Here is a 24,073-nt window from a genome sequence, read left to right as displayed (position 1 = left end):
GGAGCTATGCAGATGGCGAACACAAAGAGGCGCATAATGCTGGTGACTTCTGAGCGTAGGACGCACGTTTTCCCTGGTTTGTGAGAGAGGAGAAGGAAGCCTCCCGGACTGTGTCTGGGGCTGGGGCCCGTAGGCTGTTGCCTTGAGAAGTGCTTTGCAATGGCGATAAGCGGCCCCGTTGTCGAGGCCCCTTTTGACTAAGATCAAGTGTAGTATCTGTTCTTAATGGGTCGGATAGACCTTGTCTTGGCGCCTGGGAAGCCGTGGCTTGGTAGACGGTCTCAGTGGGAACTGGGGCTGGATCTCTTGCCTAGTGCTTGGGTGAAGGCCTCAGTTGTGAGCTGGGACTGAATCCCTTGCTTGGTGGACTGGCGCCTGGGCAACCAGAGGCGATCACCCCTAGCCACTGCACTTCGGTGCAGGGGGCTTTATTTACTGATATTCTCAGATTTGCACATTTTGCCATGGGACCCCCGTTTTGCAGATTTCGGGGGACCTGTGCAAAGAAAACTTCGATCAATATAAATTCAAAAATCTCTTCTTATACTGTACGCGGCAGACATGTTCCTGCAGTATTACCTGGATGAGCAGGGAGATCGGGTGTACACCATGAAGAAAGTGGCTCCCAGTGGACAGCTGACCTCTTCAGCCCATCCAGCCCGCTTCTCTCCCGATGACAAGTATTCCCGACATCGCTTCTCCATCAACAAGAGATTTGGTCTCCTGCTCACCCAGCAGCCCCGGACGCTTTTATCAGGCGGGCCGTGCGGAGGAACGACAGCTGGACTTGGAATCTCTCAGCTCCTTCTTACCACATTCACTCTTGTTGGACATTTGTCACTTTATCACTTAACATGGGAGGTGTTTTCTGAGTTTTCTATCAAATAAAGAAAAATAAATAAATCTGTTCTTATCAGTTTAATATCTGATACGTCCCCTATCTGGGGACCATATATTAAATGGATTTTTTCAACAGGGAGTTGGAAAAAGACTGATGGGTTAGTTAATTGGCTTATCACCTGAATGAAGTGTTTGGACCTCCACGCACCTTGCTTTTGCTTTGGGACAGTTGTGCACACTTGGGATGCTGAGTTGTTCCTGTGAATTGACCATTTAGTACTTTTGTAGCAAGTTGGCTGGATGTAACCATTTAGCTTTTCCAGTGCTGTAATAATAAATGAGTAAAGTTTGCCTGTGTCTCCCTCTTGTGGATCCTTTGAACTGGATTACTTGGAGGTTAACAAGTAGTCCAGCACTTCCTATGTATCAGCACCTGCCTTGTCTGGACAATGGACGGAACACTGCACGTGTCACAAGAGCCTTGTCAGGTCAAGAGGTCAAAGAGGTCAAGTAAGGTCAGGTCATTGGATGACATCACAAGGGCCCTGATGGAACACTCAACAATGGGGCCGTGACATCACAATCAACAATGCATACTTCCTTTTTTTTTTCTCACTACTACTTCTCCATTCACTCCTATACGTTTTTCTGCTTGGCGTGCTATGGCACCAGGAATTGCGTGCGAAGAAAAGGCGTCTGCAAAAGTGGCGGAGCTATGCAGATGGTGAACACAAAGAGGAGCATAATGCTGGTGACTTCTGAGCGTAGGACGCACGTTTTCCCTGGTTTGTGAGAGAGGAGAAGGAAGCCTCCCGGACTGTGTCTGGGGCTGGGGCCCGTAGGCTGTTGCCTTGAGAAGTGCTTTGCAATGGCGATAAGCGGCCCCGTTGTCGAGGCCCCTTTTGGCTAAGATCAAGTGTAGTGTCTGTTCTTAACGGGACGGATAGACCTTGTCTTGGCTTGGAGAGGTGCTTGGGAAGCCGGGGCTTGGTAGACGGTCTCAGTGGGAACTGGGGCTGGATCTCTTGCCTAGTGCTTGGGTGAAGGCCTCAGTTGTGAGCTGGGACTGAATCCCTTGCTTGGTAGACTGGCGCCTGGGCAACCAGAGGCAATCATCCCTAGCCACTGCACCTTGGTGTAGGGGGCTTCATTTACTGATATTTCAGATTTGCGCATTTTGGCACGGGACCCTTGTTTTGCAGATTTCGGGGGACCTGTGCAAAGAAAAATTCGATCCAATATAAATTCAAAAATCTCTACTTATACTGTACGTGGCAGACATGTTCCTGCAGTGTTACCTGCATGAGCAGGGAGATCGGGTGTACACCATGAAGAAAGTGGCTCCCAGTGGACAGCTGACCTCTTCAGCCCATCCAGCCCGCTTCTCTCCCGATGACAAGTATTCCCGACATCGCTTCTCCATCAACAAGAGATTTGGTCTCCTGCTCACCCAGCAGCCCCGGACGCTTTTATGAGGCGGGCCGTGCGGAGGAACGACAGCTGGACTTGGAATCTCTCAGCTCCTTCTTACCACATTCACTCTTGTTGGACATTTGTCACTTTATCACTTAACATTGGAGGTGTTTTCTGAGTTTTCTATCAAATAAAGAAAAATAAATAAATCTGTTCTTATCAGTTTAATATCTGATACGTCCCCTATCTGGGGACCATATATTAAATGGATTTTTTCAACAGGGAGTTGGAAAAAGACTGATGGGTTAGTTAATTGGCTTATCACCTGAATGAAGTGTTTGGACCTCCACGCACCTTGCTTTTGCTTTGGGACAGTTGTGCACACTTGGGATGCTGAGTTGTTCCTGTGAATTGACCATTTAGTACTTTTGTAGCAAGTTGGCTGGATGTAACCATTTAGCTTTTCCAGTGCTGTAATAATAAATGAGTAAAGTTTGCCTGTGTCTCCCTCTTGTGGATCCTTTGAACTGGATTACTTGGAGGTTAACAAGTAGTCCAGCACTTCCTATGTATCAGCACCTGCCTTGTCTGGACAATGGACGGAACACTGCACGTGTCACAAGAGCCTTGTCAGGTCAAGAGGTCAAAGAGGTCAAGTAAGGTCAGGTCATTGGATGACATCACAAGGGCCCTGATGGAACACTCAACAATGGGGCCGTGACATCACAATCAACAATGCATACTTCCTTTTTTTTTCTCACTACTACTTCTCCATTCACTCCTATACGTTTTTCTGCTTGGCGTGCTATGGCACAAGGAATTGCGTGCGAAGAAAAGGCGTGTGCAAAAGTGGCGGAGCTATGCAGATGGTGAACACAAAGAGGAGCATAATGCTGGTGACTTCTGAGCGTAGGACGCACGTTTTCCCTGGTTTGTGAGAGAGTCGAAGGAAGCCTCCCGGACTGGGGCTGGGGCCCGTAGGCTGTTGCCTTGAGAAGTGCTTTGCAATGGCGATAAGCGGCCCCGTTGTCGAGGCCCCTTTTGGCTAAGATCAAGTGTAGTATCTTCGGTGCTGCACTTGTTTCTGCGTCAGAAGGTAGGACCCGGGTACCCTCTCTCTCGGCCTGGGGGGATCGTTCAGGTTCATTGCCTGGACTTCACCCCCCTGCTGCTATTGGGAGAGAGGCTTAGTCCCGGGGACGTCGAGTTGCGATCCCCCGAACCTCTGTAAGTCCCAGGACTTGCAGGGGAGCACTTGTTTTTTTGCTCAGCAGAGGGAAAAAACAAAGAACGCCAGAGAACACCATGGCAGATGACCCCGGAGGAGGAGGAGGAGGGGACCCGATGGAGGAAGGAGGAATCGGAGGAGGAGGAACCAGAGGAGGAGGAACCGGAGGAGGAGGAGGAGTCGGAGGAGGAAATTTGCCGGGAACCAGAAGTTATGCAGCAGTTGCAAAGGAGAAGAAAGAGGAACCCCAAAAGAAAAACTCTATTGACGGAAGAACCCAAGGAGGAGAAGGACCCAGTGGAGGAGGAACCAGAGGCAGTAAAGAGGAAGGAGATGACCACCAAATCCCAGAATATGCAAGAATTAAAAATACAGTCCGTTTTTATGTTACAGAAAGGAAAAAAGAGCAGTATAATTTGTTGTATTTAGTTGACAAAGTCCTGTGTGGCGTGTTTGGCATTCAGAAACACGAAATCTTAGCCATACAGGACTATCCTAAGAGAAGAGTGTACGATGTAACCTTTGAGAAAGAGGGTGTTTTTAAAGATTTTATTGCTAAAATTCCATCTAATTTGAATGATAGTCGTCTAGAAGGCTTAAAATTATACGAACATGAAACGGACGAAGTCAAAAATATAATTATAAAAATGTATTGCCCCTTTGCGGATATTAATGATATTTCTAACTTTTTATTTCCCTATTTTAAGAAGATTATTGCAGTGAGAAAGGTTTTTAATGCGGCTGGGATTTGGACCTCCAAGTGGGTATTTAAAGTAATCTGTCACCGTGACCCAGCATATCCTGGAGGCTTCATGCTACCCCCTGCCCGTTTTAAACTGGGAGACATGGTAGGTGACATGTTCTTTGATAGAATGCCGCCATACTGCAGAATCTGTAAATTGTACGGCCATGATAATATGAATTGCCCAGGTACTTGTAAAAGATGCGGAAGCACAACACACGAAAGCAATAGTTGTACGGCTGGAAGAAAATGTTTTTATTGTTCTAACTTTGGCCACTTTGCTCGCAACTGTCCCCAGAAAACAGGTCCAAGGGCACAACCAGGGCAGCAGAGGCAACCGGAGGAGCAGACGGAACCGCAGCCCCAGAGAGAAGAGCATGAGGAGCCACAAAAGCATGGAGAGGAGCCTGAACATATGGAGGTAACAAGTGGTCCCCCGCAACCAGGTGAACCCAGGGAGAGGCGGCAAAAACAGAAGCGGAAGTCCAGTGATCGGCGGACGAGTGACCCCGCCCCGGAAACGGGGATTATGGGCCACCCGGATGATGCTGATCCGCCTGGCCCGCACTCGGTCCCTGGGCAGCCTGGGAGCCCGCCAGAGGATCCAGGTGGGGTCGCGGCGTCAAAAAAACGGAAAGATGATGGTAAAGTGGTGGAAGAAGGCTCGGGGAGGAGTGCTGTTGGGGGACCTGAGGTTTGCACCGAGGGGGCCCCACAGATTTCTCTTCCCCTGCCAGACGGTGAGAGAAACACGCCAGAGAATACAGTCCCAGAGACAATTCTGGAGGGGTCCCCTGCCCCGGAGTGGGAGGGGCCCGGCGCCGTGACCCCGATACCTAAGGAAAGGCAGATTGGATTAGTCTGGGCTGGCGGGATGATGCAAGAGGGGGACCAGCTGAGTGACGGTAGCTCCTCTCCTGCGAGTACGATGTTGTCGGTGACATCTGGGGCTGCGGGCGGTGAGAGCGCAAGTGACTCCTCCGGTGATGCCGATGCTGTCTAAAGTTGTGCCCAGGTAAGAAGGAAAAAGCTCCCCTTTTAATTTTTTATCATGGCCATTTTAGAAGGAATATCCCTGAACACTAGAAGCGTGCACTCGAAAACAAGGAGAATCGCGATTTTTAATTATTTATCTGTTCTTGCCGCTTCAGTGTTCTTTTTACAGGAATGCTGCATCCCCCATAGACGAAACTATAAAAAATACAAAGAAGACTGGAAACCCGGGCCATCAATTTGGTCCGGGTCAAACGAAAATAGTTCGGGGGGTGTGGCCATTTTATTCAAAGGGAATGTTTTAATAGACCATGTATGTGAAATTTTACCGGGGAGAATTTTATTAGTGAAGGCTTTTATTGATGGTGTTAGGTGGCAGTTTTTAAATTTTTATGGTTTTACAGAGAAAAAGAAAAGAATGGAAATGCTAGAGATTTTACCTTATTTTATTAATGACTCTGAACCTCTGATTTTAGCAGGCGATTTTAATTGTATTTTAAGAGGTGAGCGCCGGTTCTCAAACGCAGTAAGTAGAAATTATGACGCCTCCTCCTCTCTGCTAAAAAATATTATTTTAGATTTTAAACTTACTGACGTTTTTAAAAGATGCAATAATACACTACCAGAAGAGGCCGGCGCCACCTGGAGTAATAGAAATTGTAAATCAAGAATCGATTTTATCCTCTGCTCTTATCAGATACTGCCATTTTATTGTAAGCTTTTACCTAATATATTTTCCGACCATAAGTTATTGTCTTTTAAGGTGCAGTATGGCGGCAAGTACAAAAAGAAAAGAACATGGAAACTAAATGTCTCCCTTTTAAAAGATCCAGTGATTTTATCGGATTTTATTACATTTTATAAGCGCTGCAGACGGGTAAGAGATCCCAATATACCTATTGTTAAGTGGTGGGAAATGATGAAGATTAAAATCAAAACTTTTTTTATAAATAAAGGGAAATGCAAGGCCCAAGAAAAAAAGAGAGCGCTATGAAATGTTAAATACCCGTCTGCAGACGCAGTATAAGCTCCGAGATCTGGGTATGAACATAGATAAAGAGATTTCAGACAGTAAAAAAGAAATAGCTCAGTACCTGGAGCAGAAGGGAAAAGAAATAATCTTCCGTTCTAAGATCAAACACCTAGAAGAGAACGAGACCTGCTCCAGGTACTTTTTTAAAAAAGTACAAGATAAACGTACCCAGATCGAGGAGCTTGGGGGAGAAAAAAATATAGAGGGAATTTTAAAAAAAGCCCATGATTTTTATTCTAATTTATTTAGTGAAAAGAAAATAGATAAATTATTTTTAAAAGACTCACTGAAAGGGATCGAAAGTATTTTAGACTGTGAATCACAACAATTTTTATTACAGGACATCACAGAGAAGGAAGTTTTAGAAACTATCAAGAGTTTTAAGAAGGAGAAAGTTCCTGGCCCTGACGGTATACCCATTGAGTTTTATGTTACCTTTTACGGCATTTTAAGAGAAAACTTGTTTTATCTTTTTAAGGAGGTTTTTAGGTCCAAGACTCTCCCGGGATCCTGGAAAAAGGGTGATGTGTCTCTGTTGTACAAGAAAGGCGACAAGACGGACATTAAAAATTGGAGACCCATCACCCTTTTATGTTGCGATTATAAGATAATGGCAAAAATATGCGCAAACAGGATGAAGCAGGTAATAAGTAAAATCATCCACCAGAACCAAGTTTGTGGGGTACCCGGGAGATGTATTTAGGACAATCTGAACCTTTTAAAAGATATTATTAATGATGCGAATGAAAGGAAAGTGAAACTGGCTATTTTATCTTTAGACTTTGAGAAGGCCTTTGACCGTGTGTCTCATTTTTATCTTTTTAAAGTTTTAAAGAAAATGGGTATACCGGAGGGGTTTTTACAGTCTTTAAAAGCATTTTATGACCATTGTTCTAGTAAAATTTTAATAAATGGTTTTAAGACTCAGGATGTCATTTTAAAATCGGGAGTGAAGCAGGGGTGTCCCTTGTCCCCACTACTTTTTATATGCGCCATTGAGCCTCTTTTAATCATGCTGAGGAGAAATAAACAAATATGTGGAGTCCCCCTGCCAGGCGGGGGGGGACTGGAGGCCAAAGTAGTGGGGTACATGGATGACGTCGCGATAATTTGTAGGGACACCCCATCAGTCCAAAAAGCTTCAAAGCAGGTAGAACACTTTTGTTGTACCTCCGGTTTTAAAGTAAATTTTAACAAGAGTAGCGTTTTAAATGTTGGCGATATGGTTTTAAACGACATTGGCATTCCTGAGTCCGAGTCTGTAAAGATTTTAGGGATCTCTTTCAGTGAGTCAAATGATGGCCTCAGGAACTGGGACACGGTGACAGAAAAGGTAAACAAGAAATTGTGTATGTGGAACTTGAGGAAGCTGACGATGGAGGGAAAGGTTTTAATTATCAAGATGATAGTTTTACCTATTTTATTATATTTAAGCATGGTGTTCCCTCCATCGGACCGTATTTTAAAAAAAATCAATAAAGCTTGTTTTTATTTCTTTTGGGGTTCCAAAATGGATAAATTACAGAGAAATACGGTAATGCTTCCCAAGTTCAAAGGTGGAAAGGATTTCCCGGATATTAAAGCGTTTCTTTTAATAAAGTATTTTAGTTTTTGTCTTAACACCCTTTTTAAAAATAATTATTGGTCTTATTTTATTCGTTATTTTACAGGTTATTTTATGAGGAAGAATGGGTGGTTTGAAACTGTTTTAAACTCTCCATATTCTTTTAACCTGTCACATTCTTATCAGATTTTAGAAAAGATAACGATTTGTTTTAAACTAAGCCAGAGAAGGGTGGATATTTTAAAAAATAATAAGGTAATTTTAAAAGAGTTGAGTGATGAAAAGTTGATGGCCCCTATAAGGAATTTTAATGAAACAAAATGCAAGCAAGTGTGGAAGGAGGTGAATATTAATTATCTTTTTAATTCTCAGAAGGACCTGGCCTGGAGCTGCGCACATGAGTGTCTTCCATGCCGGGCATTCCAGCACCGAAGAGGATTATCAAGCACCGCCGAATGCCCCAGGGGAGCATGCAGAGAGGAGGAGGACGTCTTTCATGTTTTATGGCACTGCTACTTTGCACAAATAATATGGACTAAAATGCTCCCCTTAATGAAGAAGATAACAGGACTAAAGGTTTTAACTACGGACGGTGTGTTTTATGGGTGTCTGGAGTGCCCTTCAAGGACCAAGAAGACGATGGCATGGAAGATCACCAATTGTGTTAAAGCAGCTCTTTGGGCGGCCAGGAACATTTTATGTTTTAAGCACGAAGTTATCTCTGTAGAAAATATTTTAAAAATAACTTTTGATGAAATGTATAAGTATTATTTATTAGATAAGAAAAACGCCCCTTTTATGTGCAATAAATGGTTTTTAAGGGAATGGGGGTCTATTATATGATTTTATACATGCTATTTATATTTGGAAAATAATGTTTTTATGAGACAATAAGTTATTTTGTATGTATAAATTGTTTTAAATAAAATATACCCCTTTGGGGTAGTCAACTCAAAAAAAAAAATCTGTTCTTAATGGGTCGGATAGACCTTGTCTTGGCGCCTGGGAAGCCGTGGCTTGGTAGACGGTCTCAGTGGGAACTGGGGCTGGATCTCTTGCCTAGTGCTTGGGTGAAGGCCTCAGTTGTGAGCTGGGACTGAATCCCTTGCTTGGTGGACTGGCGCCTGGGCAACCAGAGGCGATCACCCCTAGCCACTGCACCTAGGTGCAGGGGGCTTTATTTACTGATATTCTCAGATTTGCACATTTTGCCATGGGACCCCCGTTTTGCAGATTTCGGGGGACCTGTGCAAAGAAAACTTCCATCAATATAAATTCAAAAATCTCTTCTTATACTGTACGCGGCAGACATGTTCCTGCAGTATTACCTGGATGAGCAGGGAGATCGGGTGTACACCATGAAGAAAGTGGCTCCCAGTGGACAGCTGACCTCTTCAGCCCATCCAGCCCGCTTCTCTCCCGATGACAAGTATTCCCGACATCGCTTCTCCATCAACAAGAGATTTGGTCTCCTGCTCACCCAGCAGCCCCGGACGCTTTTATCAGGCGGGCCGTGCGGAGGAACGACAGCTGGACTTGGAATCTCTCAGCTCCTTCTTACCACATTCACTCTTGTTGGACATTTGTCACTTTATCACTTAACATGGGAGGTGTTTTCTGAGTTTTCTATCAAATAAAGAAAAATAAATAAATCTGTTCTTATCAGTTTAATATCTGATACGTCCCCTATCTGGGGACCATATATTAAATGGATTTTTTCAACAGGGAGTTGGAAAAAGACTGATGGGTTAGTTAATCGGCTTATCACCTGAATGAAGTGTTTGGACCTCCACGCACCTTGCTTTTGCTTTGGGACAGTTGTGCACACTTGGGATGCTGAGTTGTTCCTGTGAATTGACCATTTAGTACTTTTGTAGCAAGTTGGCTGGATGTAACCATTTAGCTTTTCCAGTGCTGTAATAATAAATGAGTAAAGTTTGCCTGTGTCTCCCTCTTGTGGATCCTTTGAACTGGATTACTTGGAGGTTAACAAGTAGTCCAGCACTTCCTATGTATCAGCACCTGCCTTGTCTGGACAATGGACGGAACACTGCACGTGTCACAAGAGCCTTGTCAGGTCAAGAGGTCAAAGAGGTCAAGTAAGGTCAGGTCATTGGATGACATCACAAGGGCCCTGATGGAACACTCAACAATGGGGCCGTGACATCACAATCAACAATGCATACTTCCTTTTTTTTTCTCACTACTACTTCTCCATTCACTCCTATACGTTTTTCTGCTTGGCGTGCTATGGCACCAGGAATTGCGTGCGAAGAAAAGGCGTGTGCAAAAGTGGCGGAGCTATGCAGATGGTGAACACAAAGAGGAGCATAATGCTGGTGACTTCTGAGCGTAGGACGCACGTTTTCCCTGGTTTGTGAGAGAGGAGAAGGAAGCCTCCCGGACTGTGTCTGGGGCTGGGGCCCGTAGGCTGTTGCCTTGAGAAGTGCTTTGCAATGGCGATAAGCGGCCCCGTTGTCGAGGCCCCTTTTGACTAAGATCAAGTGTAGTATCTGTTCTTAATGGGTCGGATAGACCTTGTCTTGGCGCCTAGGAAGCCGTGGCTTTGTAGACGGTCTCAGTGGGAACTGGGGCTGGATCTCTTGCCTAGTGCTTGGGTGAAGGCCTCAGTTGTGAGCTGGGACTGAATCCCTTGCTTGGTGGACTGGCGCCTGGGCAACCAGAGGCGATCACCCCTAGCCACTGCACTTCGGTGCAGGGGGCTTTATTTACTGATATTCTCAGATTTGCACATTTTGCCATGGGACCCCCGTTTTGCAGATTTCGGGGGACCTGTGCAAAGAAAACTTCGATCAATATAAATTCAAAATTCTATTCTTATACTGTACGCGGCAGACATGTTCCTGCAGTATTACCTGGATGAGCAGGGAGATCGGGTGTACACCATGAAGAAAGTGGCTCCCAGTGGACAGCTGACCTCTTCAGCCCATCCTGCCCGCTTCTCTCCCGATGACAAGTATTCCCAATATCGCTTCTCCATCAACAAGAGATTTGGTCTCCTGCTCACCCAGCAGCCCCGTGCGCTTTTATCAGGCGGGCCGTGCGGAGGAACGACAGCTGGACTTGGAATCTCTCAGCTCCTTCTTACCACATTCACTCTTGTTGGACATTTGTCACTTTATCACTTAACATTGGAGGTGTTTTCTGAGTTTTCTATCAAATAAAGAAAAATAAATAAATCTGTTCTTATCAGTTTAATATCTGATACGTCCCCTATCTGGGGACCATATATTAAATGGATTATTTTAACAGGGAGTTGGAAAAAGACTGATGGGTTAGTTAATTGGCTTATCACCTGAATGAAGTGTTTGGACCTCCACGCACCTTGCTTTTGCTTTGGGACAGTTGTGCACACTTGGGATGCTGAGTTGTTCCTGTGAATTGACCATTTAGTACTTTTGTAGCAAGTTGGCTGGATGTAACCATTTAGCTTTTCCAGTGCTGTAATAATAAATGAGTAAAGTTTGCCTGTGTCTCCCTCTTGTGGATCCTTTGAACTGGATTACTTGGAGGTTAACAAGTAGTCCAGCACTTCCTATGTATCAGCACCTGCCTTGTCTGGACAATGGACGGAACACTGCACGTGTCACAAGAGCCTTGTCAGGTCAAGAGGTCAAAGAGGTCAAGTAAGGTCAGGTCATTGGATGACATCACAAGGGCCCTGATGGAACACTCAACAATGGGGCCGTGACATCACAATCAACAATGCATACTTCCTTTTTTTTTCTCACTACTACTTCTCCATTCACTCCTATACGTTTTTCTGCTTGGCGTGCTATGGCACCAGGAATTGCGTGCGAAGAAAAGGCGTGTGCAAAAGTGGCGGGTGGGGGTGGAGCTATGCAGATGGCGAACACAAAGAGGCGCATAATGCTGGTGACTTCTGAGCGTAGGACGCACGTTTTCCCTGGTTTGTGAGAGAGGAGAAGGAAGCCTCCCGGACTGTGTCTGGGGCTGGGGCCCGTAGGCTGTTGCCTTGAGAAGTGCTTTGCAATGGCGATAAGCGGCCCCGTTGTCGAGGCCCCTTTTGACTAAGATCAAGTGTAGTATCTGTTCTTAATGGGTCGGATAGACCTTGTCTTGGCGCCTGGGAAGCCGTGGCTTGGTAGACGGTCTCAGTGGGAACTGGGGCTGGATCTCTTGCCTAGTGCTTGGGTGAAGGCCTCAGTTGTGAGCTGGGACTGAATCCCTTGCTTGGTGGACTGGCGCCTGGGCAACCAGAGGCGATCACCCCTAGCCACTGCACCTCGGTGCAGGGGGCTTTATTTATTGATATTCTCAGATTTGCACATTTTGCCATGGGACCCCCGTTTTGCAGATTTCGGGGGACCTGTGCAAAGAAAACTTCGATCAATATAAATTCAAAAATCTCTTCTTATACTGTACGCGGCAGACATGTTCCTGCAGTATTACCTGGATGAGCAGGGAGATCGGGTGTACACTATGAAGAAAGTGGCTCCCAGTGGACAGCTGACCTCTTCAGCCCATCCTGCCCGCTTCTCTCCCGATGACAAGTATTCCCGATATCGCTTCTCCATCAACAAGAGATTTGGTCTCCTGCTCACCCAGCAGCCCCGGACGCTTTTATCAGGCGGGCCGTGCGGAGGAACGACAGCTGGACTTGGAATCTCTCAGCTCCTTCTTACCACATTCACTCTTGTTGGACATTTGTCACTTTATCACTTAACATGGGAGGTGTTTTCTGAGTTTTCTATCAAATAAAGAAAAATAAATAAATCTGTTCTTATCAGTTTAATATCTGATACGTCCCCTATCTGGGGACCATATATTAAATGGATTTTTTCAACAGGGAGTTGGAAAAAGACTGATGGGTTAGTTAATTGGCTTATCACCTGAATGAAGTGTTTGGACCTCCACGCACCTTGCTTTTGCTTTGGGACAGTTGTGCACACTTGGGATGCTGAGTTGTTCCTGTGAATTGACCATTTAGTACTTTTGTAGCAAGTTGGCTGGATGTAACCATTTAGCTTTTCCAGTGCTGTAATAATAAATGAGTAAAGTTTGCCTGTGTCTCCCTCTTGTGGATCCTTTGAACTGGATTACTTGGAGGTTAACAAGTAGTCCAGCACTTCCTATGTATCAGCACCTGCCTTGTCTGGACAATGGACGGAACACTGCACGTGTCACAAGAGCCTTGTCAGGTCAAGAGGTCAAAGAGGTCAAGTAAGGTCAGGTCATTGGATGACATCACAAGGGCCCTGATGGAACACTCAACAATGGGGCCGTGACATCACAATCAACAATGCATACTTCCTTTTTTTTTCTCACTACTACTTCTCCATTCACTCCTATACGTTTTTTCTGCTTGGCATGCTATGGCACCAGGAATAGCGTGCGAAGAAAAGGCGTGTGCAAAAGTGGCGGAGCTATGCAGATGGTGAACACAAAGAGGAGCATAATGCTGGTGACTTCTGAGCGTAGGACGCACGTTTTCCCTGGTTTGTGAGAGAGGAGAAGGAAGCCTCCCGGACTGTGTCTGGGGCCCGTAGGCTGTTGCCTTGAGAAGTGCTTTGCAATGGCGATAAGCGGCCCCGTTGTCGAGGCCCCTTTTGACTAAGATCAAGTGTAGTATCTGTTCTTAATGGGTCGGATAGACCTTGTCTTGGCGCCTGGGAAGCCGTGGCTTGGTAGACGGTCTCAGTGGGAACTGGGGCTGGATCTCTTGCCTAGTGCTTGGGTGAAGGCCTCAGTTGTGAGCTGGGACTGAATCCCTTGCTTGGTGGACTGGCGCCTGGGCAACCAGAGGCGATCACCCCTAGCCACTGCACCTAGGTGCAGGGGGCTTTATTTACTGATATTCTCAGATTTGCACATTTTGCCATGGGACCCCCGTTTTGCAGATTTCGGGGGACCTGTGCAAAGAAAACTTCGATCAATATAAATTCAAAATTCTATTCTTATACTGTACGCGGCAGACATGTTCCTGCAGTATTACCTGGATGAGCAGGGAGATCGGGTGTACACCATGAAGAAAGTGGCTCCCAGTGGACAGCTGACCTCTTCAGCCCATCCTGCCCGCTTCTCTCCCGATGACAAGTATTCCCAATATCGCTTCTCCATCAACAAGAGATTTGGTCTCCTGCTCACCCAGCAGCCCCGTGCGCTTTTATCAGGCGGGCCGTGCGGAGGAACGACAGCTGGACTTGGAATCTCTCAGCTCCTTCTTACCACATTCACTCTTGTTGGACATTTGTCACTTTATCACTTAACATTGGAGGTGTTTTCTGAGTTTTCTATCAAATAAAGAAAAATAAATAAATCTGTTCTTATCAGTTTAATATCTGATACGTCCCCTATCTGGGGACCATATATTAAATGGATTTTTTCAACAGGGAGTTGGAAAAAGACTGATGGGTTAGTTAATTGGCTTATCACCTGAATGAAGTGTTTGGACCTCCACGCACCTTGCTTTTGCTTTGGGACAGTTGTGCACACTTGGGATGCTGAGTTGTTCCTGTGAATTGACCATTTAGTACTTTTGTAGCAAGTTGGCTGGATGTAACCATTTAGCTTTTCCAGTGCTGTAATAATAAATGAGTAAAGTTTGCCTGTGTCTCCCTCTTGTGGATCCTTTGAACTGGATTACTTGGAGGTTAACAAGTAGTCCAGCACTTCCTATGTATCAGCACCTGCCTTGTCTGGACAATGGACGGAACACTGCACGTGTCACAAGAGCCTTGTCAGGTCAAGAGGTCAAAGAGGTCAAGTAAGGTCAGGTCATTGGATGACATCACAAGGGCCCTGATGGAACACTCAACAATGGGGCCGTGACATCACAATCAACAATGCATACTTCCTTTTTTTTTCTCACTACTACTTCTCCATTCACTCCTATACGTTTTTCTGCTTGGCGTGCTATGGCACCAGGAATTGTGTGCGAAGAAAAGGCGTGTGCAAAAGTGGCGGGTGGGGGTGGAGCTATGCAGATGGCGAACACAAAGAGGCGCATAATGCTGGTGACTTCTGAGCGTAGGACGCACGTTTTCCCTGGTTTGTGAGAGAGGAGAAGGAAGCCTCCCGGACTGTGTCTGGGGCTGGGGCCCGTAGGCTGTTGCCTTGAGAAGTGCTTTGCAATGGCGATAAGCGGCCCCGTTGTCGAGGCCCCTTTTGACTAAGATCAAGTGTAGTATCTGTTCTTAATGGGTCGGATAGACCTTGTCTTGGCGCCTGGGAAGCCGTGGCTTGGTAGACGGTCTCAGTGGGAACTGGGGCTGGATCTCTTGCCTAGTGCTTGGGTGAAGGCCTCAGTTGTGAGCTGGGACTGAATCCCTTGCTTGGTGGACTGGCGCCTGGGCAACCAGAGGCGATCACCCCTAGCCACTGCACCTAGGTGCAGGGGGCTTTATTTACTGATATTCTCAGATTTGCACATTTTGCCATGGGACCCCCGTTTTGCAGATTTCGGGGGACCTGTGCAAAGAAAACTTCGATCAATATAAATTCAAAATTCTGTTCTTATACTGTACGCGGCAGACATGTTCCTGCAGTATTACCTGGATGAGCAGGGAGATCGGGTGTACACCATGAAGAAAGTGGCTCCCAGTGGACAGCTGACCTCTTCAGCCCATCCAGCCCGCTTCTCTCCCAATGACAAGTATTCCCGACATCGCTTCTCCATCAACAAGAGATTTGGTCTCCTGCTCACCCAGCAGCCCCGGACGCTTTTATCAGGCGGGCCGTGCGGAGGAACGACAGCTGGACTTGGAATCTCTCAGCTCCTTCTTACCACATTCACTCTTGTTGGACATTTGTCACTTTATCACTTAACATGGGAGGTGTTTTCTGAGTTTTCTATCAAATAAAGAAAAATAAATAAATCTGTTCTTATCAGTTTAATATCTGATACGTCCCCTATCTGGGGACCATATATTAAATGGATTTTTTCAACAGGGAGTTGGAAAAAGACTGATGGGTTAGTTAATTGGCTTATCACCTGAATGAAGTGTTTGGACCTCCACGCACCTTGCTTTTGCTTTGGGACAGTTGTGCACACTTGGGATGCTGAGTTGTTCCTGTGAATTGACCATTTAGTACTTTTGTAGCAAGTTGGCTGGATGTAACCATTTAGCTTTTCCAGTGCTGTAATAATAAATGAGTAAAGTTTGCCTGTGTCTCCCTCTTGTGGATCCTTTGAACTGGATTACTTGGAGGTTAACAAGTAGTCCAGCACTTCCTATGTATCAGCACCTGCCTTGTCTGGACAATGGACGGAACACTGCACGTGTCACAAGAGCCTTGTCAGGTCAAGAGGTCAAAGAGGTCAAGTAAGGTCAGGTCATTGGATGACATCACAAGGGCCCTGATGGAACACTCAACAATGGGGCCGTGACATCACAATCAACAATGCATACTTCCTTTTTTTTTTCTCACTACTACTTCTCCATTCACTCCTATACGTTTTTCTGCTTGGCGTGCTATGGCACCAGTAATTGCGTGCGAAGAAAAGGCGTCTGCAAAAGTGGCGGAGCTATGCAGATGGTGAACACAAAGAGGAGCATAATGCTGGTGACTTCTGAGCGTAGGACGCACGTTTTCCCTGGTTTGTGAGAGAGGAGAAGGAAGCCTCCCGGACTGTGTCTGGGGCTGGGGCCCGTAGGCTGTTGCCTTGAGAAGTGCTTTGCAATGGCGATAAGCGGCCCCGTTGTCGAGGCCCCTTTTGACTAAGATCAAGTGTAGTATCTGTTCTTAATGGGTCGGATAGACCTTGTCTTGGCGCCTGGGAAGCCGTGGCTTGGTAGACGGTCTCAGTGGGAACTGGGGCTGGATCTCTTGCCTAGTGCTTGGGTGAAGGCCTCAGTTGTGAGCTGGGACTGAATCCCTTGCTTGGTGGACTGGCGCCTGGGCAACCAGAGGCGATCACCCCTAGCCACTGCACCTCGGTGCAGGGGGCTTTATTTATTGATATTCTCAGATTTGCACATTTTGCCATGGGACCCCCGTTTTGCAGATTTCGGGGGACCTGTGCAAAGAAAACTTCGATCAATATAAATTCAAAATTCTGTTCTTATACTGTACGCGGCAGACATGTTCCTGCAGTATTACCTGGATGAGCAGGGAGATCGGGTGTACACTATGAAGAAAGTGGCTCCCAGTGGACAGCTGACCTCTTCAGCCCATCCTGCCCGCTTCTCTCCCGATGACAAGTATTCCCGATATCGCTTCTCCATCAACAAGAGATTTGGTCTCCTGCTCACCCAGCAGCCCCGTGCGCTTTTATCAGGCGGGCCGTGCGGAGGAACGACAGCTGGACTTGGAATCTCTCAGCTCCTTCTTACCACATTCACTCTTGTTGGACATTTGTCACTTTATCACTTAACATTGGAGGTGTTTTCTGAGTTTTCTATCAAATAAAGAAAAATAAATAAATCTGTTCTTATCAGTTTAATATCTGATACGTCCCCTATCTGGGGACCATATATTAAATGGATTTTTTCAACAGGGAGTTGGAAAAAGACTGATGGGTTAGTTAATTGGCTTATCACCTGAATGAAGTGTTTGGACCTCCACGCACCTTGCTTTTGCTTTGGGACAGTTGTGCACACTTGGGATGCTGAGTTGTTCCTGTGAATTGACCATTTAGTACTTTTGTAGCAAGTTGGCTGGATGTAACCATTTAGCTTTTCCAGTGCTGTAATAATAAATGAGTAAAGTTTGCCTGTGTCTCCCTCTTGTGGATCCTTTGAACTGGATTACTTGGAGGTTAACAAGTAGTCCAGCACTTCCTATGTATCAGCACCTGCCTTGTCTGGACAATGGACGGAACACTGCACGTGTCACAAGAGCCTTGTCAGGTCAAGAGGTCAAAGAGGTCAAGTAAGGTCAGGTCATTGGATGACATCACAAGGGCCCTGATGGAACACTCAACAATGGGGCCGTGACATCACAATCAACAATGCATACTTCCTTTTTTTTTCTCACTACTACTTCTCCATTCACTCCTATACGTTTTTCTGCTTGGCGTGCTATGGCACCAGGAATTGTGTGCGAAGAAAAGGCGTGCGCAAAAGTGGCGGAGCTATGCAGATGGTGAACACAAAGAGGAGCATAATGCTGGTGACTTCTGAGCGTAGGACGCACGTTTTCCCTGGTTTGTGAGAGAGGAGAAGGAAGCCTCCCGGACTGTGTCTGGGGCTGGGGCCCGTAGGCTGTTGCCTTGAGAAGTGCTTTGCAATGGCGATAAGCGGCCCCGTTGTCGAGGCCCCTTTTGACTAAGATCAAGTGTAGTATCTGTTCTTAATGGGTCGGATAGACCTTGTCTTGGCGCCTGGGAAGCCGTGGCTTGGTAGACGGTCTCAGTGGGAACTGGGGCTGGATCTCTTGCCTAGTGCTTGGGTGAAGGCCTCAGTTGTGAGCTGGGACTGAATCCCTTGCTTGGTGGACTAGCGCCTGGGCAACCAGAGGCGATCACCCCTAGCCACTGCACCTCGGTGCAGGGGGCTTTATTTACTGATATTCTCAGATTTGCACATTTTGCCATGGGACCCCAGTTTTGCAGATTTCGGGGGACCTGTGCAAAGAAAACTTCGATCAATATAAATTCAAAATTCTGTTCTTATACTGTATGCGGCAGACATGTTCCTGCAGTATTACCTGGATGAGCAGGGAGATCGGGTGTACACCATGAAGAAAGTGGCTCCCAGTGGACAGCTGACCTCTTCAGCCCATCCAGCCCGCTTCTCTCCCGATGACAAGTATTCCCGATATCGCTTCTCCATCAACAAGAGATTTGGTCTCCTGCTCACCCAGCAGCCCCGGACGCTTTTATCAGGCGGGCCGTGCGGAGGAACGACAGCTGGACTTGGAATCTCTCAGCTCCTTCTTACCACATTCACTCTTGTTGGACATTTGTCACTTTATCACTTAACATTGGAGGTGTTTTCTGAGTTTTCTATCAAATAAAGAAAAATAAATAAATCTGTTCTTATCAGTTTAATATCTGATACGTCCCCTATCTGGGGACCATATATTAAATGGATTTTTTCAACAGGGAGTTGGAAAAAGACTGATGGGTTAGTTAATTGGCTTATCACCTGAATGAAGTGTTTGGACCTCCACGCACCTTGCTTTTGCTTTGGGACAGTTGTGCACACTTGGGATGCTGAGTTGTTCCTGTGAATTGACCATTTAGTACTTTTGTAGCAAGTTGGCTGGATGTAACCATTTAGCTTTTCCAGTGCTGTAATAATAAATGAGTAAAGTTTGCCTGTGTCTCCCTCTTGTGGATCCTTTGAACTGGATTACTTGGAGGTTAACAAGTAGTCCAGCACTTCCTATGTATCAGCACCTGCCTTGTCTGGACAATGGACGGAACACTGCACGTGTCACAAGAGCCTTGTCAGGTCAAGAGGTCAAAGAGGTCAAGTAAGGTCAGGTCATTGGATGACATCACAAGGGCCCTGATGGAACACTCAACAATGGGGCCGTGACATCACAATCAACAATGCATACTTCCTTTTTTTTTCTCACTACTACTTCTCCATTCACTCCTATACGTTTTTCTGCTTGGCGTGCTATGGCACCAGGAATTGCGTGCGAAGAAAAGGCGTGCGCAAAAGTGGCGGAGCTATGCAGATGGTGAACACAAAGAGGAGCATAATGCTGGTGACTTCTGAGCGTAGGACGCACGTTTTCCCTGGTTTGTGAGAGAGGAGAAGGAAGCCTCCCGGACTGTGTCTGGGGCTGGGGCCCGTAGGCTGTTGCCTTGAGAAGTGCTTTGCAATGGCGATAAGCGGCCCCGTTGTCGAGGCCCCTTTTGACTAAGATCAAGTGTAGTATCTGTTCTTAATGGGTCGGATAGACCTTGTCTTGGCGCCTGGGAAGCCGTGGCTTGGTAGACGGTCTCAGTGGGAACTGGGGCTGGATCTCTTGCCTAGTGCTTGGGTGAAGGCCTCAGTTGTGAGCTGGGACTGAATCCCTTGCTTGGTGGACTGGCGCCTGGGCAACCAGAGGCGATCACCCCTAGCCACTGCACCTCGGTGCAGGGGGCTTTATTTATTGATATTCTCAGATTTGCACATTTTGCCATGGGACCCCCGTTTTGCAGATTTCGGGGGACCTGTGCAAAGAAAACTTCGATCAATATAAATTCAAAATTCTGTTCTTATACTGTACGCGGTAGACATGTTCCTGCAGTATTACCTGGATGAGCAGGGAGATCGGGTGTACACTATGAAGAAAGTGGCTCCCAGTGGACAGCTGACCTCTTCAGCCCATCCAGCCCGCTTCTCTCCCGATGACAAGTATTCCCGATATCGCTTCTCCATCAACAAGAGATTTGGTCTCCTGCTCACCCAGCAGCCCCGGACGCTTTTATGAGGCGGGCCGTGCGGAGGAACGACAGCTGGACTTGGAATCTCTCAGCTCCTTCTTACCACATTCACTCTTGTTGGACATTTGTCACTTTATCACTTAACATTGGAGGTGTTTTCTGAGTTTTCTATCAAATAAAGAAAAATAAATAAATCTGTTCTTATCAGTTTAATATCTGATACGTCCCCTATCTGGGGACCATATATTAAATGGATTTTTTCAACAGGGAGTTGGAAAAAGACTGATGGGTTAGTTAATTGGCTTATCACCTGAATGAAGTGTTTGGACCTCCACGCACCTTGCTTTTGCTTTGGGACAGTTGTGCACACTTGGGATGCTGAGTTGTTCCTGTGAATTGACCATTTAGTACTTTTGTAGCAAGTTGGCTGGATGTAACCATTTAGCTTTTCCAGTGCTGTAATAATAAATGAGTAAAGTTTGCCTGTGTCTCCCTCTTGTGGATCCTTTGAACTGGATTACTTGGAGGTTAACAAGTAGTCCAGCACTTCCTATGTATCAGCACCTGCCTTGTCTGGACAATGGACGGAACACTGCACGTGTCACAAGAGCCTTGTCAGGTCAAGAGGTCAAAGAGGTCAAGTAAGGTCAGGTCATTGGATGACATCACAAGGGCCCTGATGGAACACTCAACAATGGGGCCGTGACATCACAATCAACAATGCATACTTCCTTTTTTTTTCTCACTACTACTTCTCCATTCACTCCTATACGTTTTTCTGCTTGGCGTGCTATGGCACCAGGAATTGCGTGCGAAGAAAAGGCGTGTGCAAAAGTGGCGGGTGGGGGTGGAGCTATGCAGATGGCGAACACAAAGAGGAGCATAATGCTGGTGACTTCTGAGCGTAGGACGCACGTTTTCCCTGGTTTGTGAGAGAGGAGAAGGAAGCCTCCCGGACTGTGTCTGGGGCTGGGGCCCGTAGGCTGTTGCCTTGAGAAGTGCTTTGCAATGGCGATAAGCGGCCCCGTTGTCGAGGCCCCTTTTGACTAAGATCAAGTGTAGTATCTGTTCTTAATGGGTCGGATAGACCTTGTCTTGGCGCCTGGGAAGCCGTGGCTTGGTAGACGGTCTCAGTGGGAACTGGGGCTGGATCTCTTGCCTAGTGCTTGGGTGAAGGCCTCAGTTGTGAGCTGGGACTGAATCCCTTGCTTGGTGGACTAGCGCCTGGGCAACCAGAGGCGATCACCCCTAGCCACTGCACCTCGGTGCAGGGGGCTTTATTTACTGATATTCTCAGATTTGCACATTTTGCCATGGGACCCCCGTTTTGCAGATTTCGGGGGACCTGTGCAAAGAAAACTTCGATCAATATAAATTCAAAAATCTCTTCTTATACTGTACGCGGCAGACATGTTCCTGCAGTATTACCTGGATGAGCAGGGAGATCGGGTGTACACCATGAAGAAAGTGGCTCCCAGTGGACAGCTGACCTCTTCAGCCCATCCAGCCCGCTTCTCTCCCGATGACAAGTATTCCCGACATCGCTTCTCCATCAACAAGAGATTTGGTCTCCTGCTCACCCAGCAGCCCCGGACGCTTTTATCAGGCGGGCCGTGCGGAGGAACGACAGCTGGACTTGGAATCTCTCAGCTCCTTCTTACCACATTCACTCTTGTTGGACATTTGTCACTTTATCACTTAACATGGGAGGTGTTTTCTGAGTTTTCCATCAAATAAAGAAAAATAAATAAATCTGTTCTTATCAGTTTAATATCTGATACGTCCCCTATCTGGGGACCATATATTAAATGGATTTTTTCAACAGGGAGTTGGAAAAAGACTGATGGGTTAGTTAATTGGCTTATCACCTGAATGAAGTGTTTGGACCTCCACGCACCTTGCTTTTGCTTTGGGACAGTTGTGCACACTTGGGATGCTGAGTTGTTCCTGTGAATTGACCATTTAGTACTTTTGTAGCAAGTTGGCTGGATGTAACCATTTAGCTTTTCCAGTGCTGTAATAATAAATGAGTAAAGTTTGCCTGTGTCTCCCTCTTGTGGATCCTTTGAACTGGATTACTTGGAGGTTAACAAGTAGTCCAGCACTTCCTATGTATCAGCACCTGCCTTGTCTGGACAATGGACGGAACACTGCACGTGTCACAAGAGCCTTGTCAGGTCAAGAGGTCAAAGAGGTCAAGTAAGGTCAGGTCATTGGATGACATCACAAGGGCCCTGATGGAACACTCAACAATGGGGCCGTGACATCACAATCAACAATGCATACTTCCTTTTTTTTTCTCACTACTACTTCTCCATTCACTCCTATACGTTTTTCTGCTTGGCGTGCTATGGCACCAGGAATTGCGTGCGAAGAAAAGGCGTGTGCAAAAGTGGCGGAGCTATGCAGATGGTGAACACAAAGAGGAGCATAATGCTGGTGACTTCTGAGCGTAGGACGCACGTTTTCCCTGGTTTGTGAGAGAGGAGAAGGAAGCCTCCCGGACTGTGTCTGGGGCTGGGGCCCGTAGGCTGTTGCCTTGAGAAGTGCTTTGCAATGGCGATAAGCGGCCCCGTTGTCGAGGCCCCTTTTGACTAAGATCAAGTGTAGTATCTGTTCTTAATGGGTCGGATAGACCTTGTCTTGGCGCCTGGGAAGCCGTGGCTTGGTAGACGGTCTCAGTGGGAACTGGGGCTGGATCTCTTGCCTAGTGCTTGGGTGAAGGCCTCAGTTGTGAGCTGGGACTGAATCCCTTGCTTGGTGGACTGGCGCCTGGGCAACCAGAGGCGATCACCCCTAGCCACTGCACCTCGGTGCAGGGGGCTTTATTTACTGATATTCTCAGATTTGCACATTTTGCCATGGGACCCCTGTTTTGCAGATTTCGGGGGACCTGTGCAAAGAAAACTTCGATCAATATAAATTCAAAAATCTGTTCTTATACTGTACGCGGCAGACATGTTCCTGCAGTATTACCTGGATGAGCAGGGAGATCGGGTGTACACCATGAAGAAAGTGGCTCCCAGTGGACAGCTGACCTCTTCAGCCCATCCAGCCCGCTTCTCTCCCGATGACAAGTATTCCCGACATCGCTTCTCCATCAACAAGAGATTTGGTCTCCTGCTCACCCAGCAGCCCCGGACGCTTTTATCAGGCGGGCCGTGCGGAGGAACGACAGCTGGACTTGGAATCTCTCAGCTCCTTCTTACCACATTCACTCTTGTTGGACATTTGTCACTTTATCACTTAACATGGGAGGTGTTTTCTGAGTTTTCTATCAAATAAAGAAAAATAAATAAATCTGTTCTTATCAGTTTAATATCTGATACGTCCCCTATCTGGGGACCATATATTAAATGGATTTTTTCAACAGGGAGTTGGAAAAAGACTGATGGGTTAGTTAATTGGCTTATCACCTGAATGAAGTGTTTGGACCTCCACGCACCTTGCTTTTGCTTTGGGACAGTTGTGCACACTTGGGATGCTGAGTTGTTCCTGTGAATTGACCATTTAGTACTTTTGTAGCAAGTTGGCTGGATGTAACCATTTAGCTTTTCCAGTGCTGTAATAATAAATGAGTAAAGTTTGCCTGTGTCTCCCTCTTGTGGATCCTTTGAACTGGATTACTTGGAGGTTAACAAGTAGTCCAGCACTTCCTATGTATCAGCACCTGCCTTGTCTGGACAATGGACGGAACACTGCACGTGTCACAAGAGCCTTGTCAGGTCAAGAGGTCAAAGAGGTCAAGTAAGGTCAGGTCATTGGATGACATCACAAGGGCCCTGATGGAACACTCAACAATGGGGCCGTGACATCACAATCAACAATGCATACTTCCTTTTTTTTTCTCACTACTACTTCTCCATTCACTCCTATACGTTTTTCTGCTTGGCGTGCTATGGCACCAGGAATTGCGTGCGAAGAAAAGGCGTGTGCAAAAGTGGCGGAGC

At 46.6% G+C, this 24,073-nt stretch overlaps 12 pseudogenes; all 12 read left to right on the top strand.

The window, feature by feature from the left end:
- The first annotated feature begins 859 nt into the window (after positions 1-859).
- LOC120984469 lies at positions 860-1,082 on the top strand (annotated as a pseudogene).
- Positions 1,083-2,418: 1,336 nt separating this feature from the next.
- On the top strand, positions 2,419-2,641 carry LOC120984476 (annotated as a pseudogene).
- A 6,780-nt stretch (positions 2,642-9,421) lies between these two features.
- Positions 9,422-9,624, top strand: LOC120984471 (annotated as a pseudogene).
- Positions 9,625-10,969: 1,345 nt separating this feature from the next.
- LOC120984470 lies at positions 10,970-11,192 on the top strand (annotated as a pseudogene).
- A 1,335-nt stretch (positions 11,193-12,527) lies between these two features.
- Positions 12,528-12,750, top strand: LOC120984467 (annotated as a pseudogene).
- A 1,320-nt stretch (positions 12,751-14,070) lies between these two features.
- LOC120984475 lies at positions 14,071-14,293 on the top strand (annotated as a pseudogene).
- A 1,335-nt stretch (positions 14,294-15,628) lies between these two features.
- LOC120984466 lies at positions 15,629-15,851 on the top strand (annotated as a pseudogene).
- Positions 15,852-17,177: 1,326 nt separating this feature from the next.
- On the top strand, positions 17,178-17,400 carry LOC120984474 (annotated as a pseudogene).
- A 1,325-nt stretch (positions 17,401-18,725) lies between these two features.
- LOC120984473 lies at positions 18,726-18,948 on the top strand (annotated as a pseudogene).
- Positions 18,949-20,273: 1,325 nt separating this feature from the next.
- LOC120984464 lies at positions 20,274-20,496 on the top strand (annotated as a pseudogene).
- A 1,347-nt stretch (positions 20,497-21,843) lies between these two features.
- On the top strand, positions 21,844-22,053 carry LOC120984472 (annotated as a pseudogene).
- A 1,326-nt stretch (positions 22,054-23,379) lies between these two features.
- LOC120984465 lies at positions 23,380-23,602 on the top strand (annotated as a pseudogene).
- Positions 23,603-24,073: the final 471 nt, after the last annotated feature.

Source organism: Bufo bufo, unplaced genomic scaffold (assembly GCF_905171765.1).
Source record: "Bufo bufo unplaced genomic scaffold, aBufBuf1.1, whole genome shotgun sequence".
Lineage (NCBI taxonomy): Eukaryota > Metazoa > Chordata > Amphibia > Anura > Bufonidae > Bufo > Bufo bufo.
Note: the sequence above shows the minus strand (reverse complement) of the source record. Positions and strands in the feature narration are given on the sequence as shown.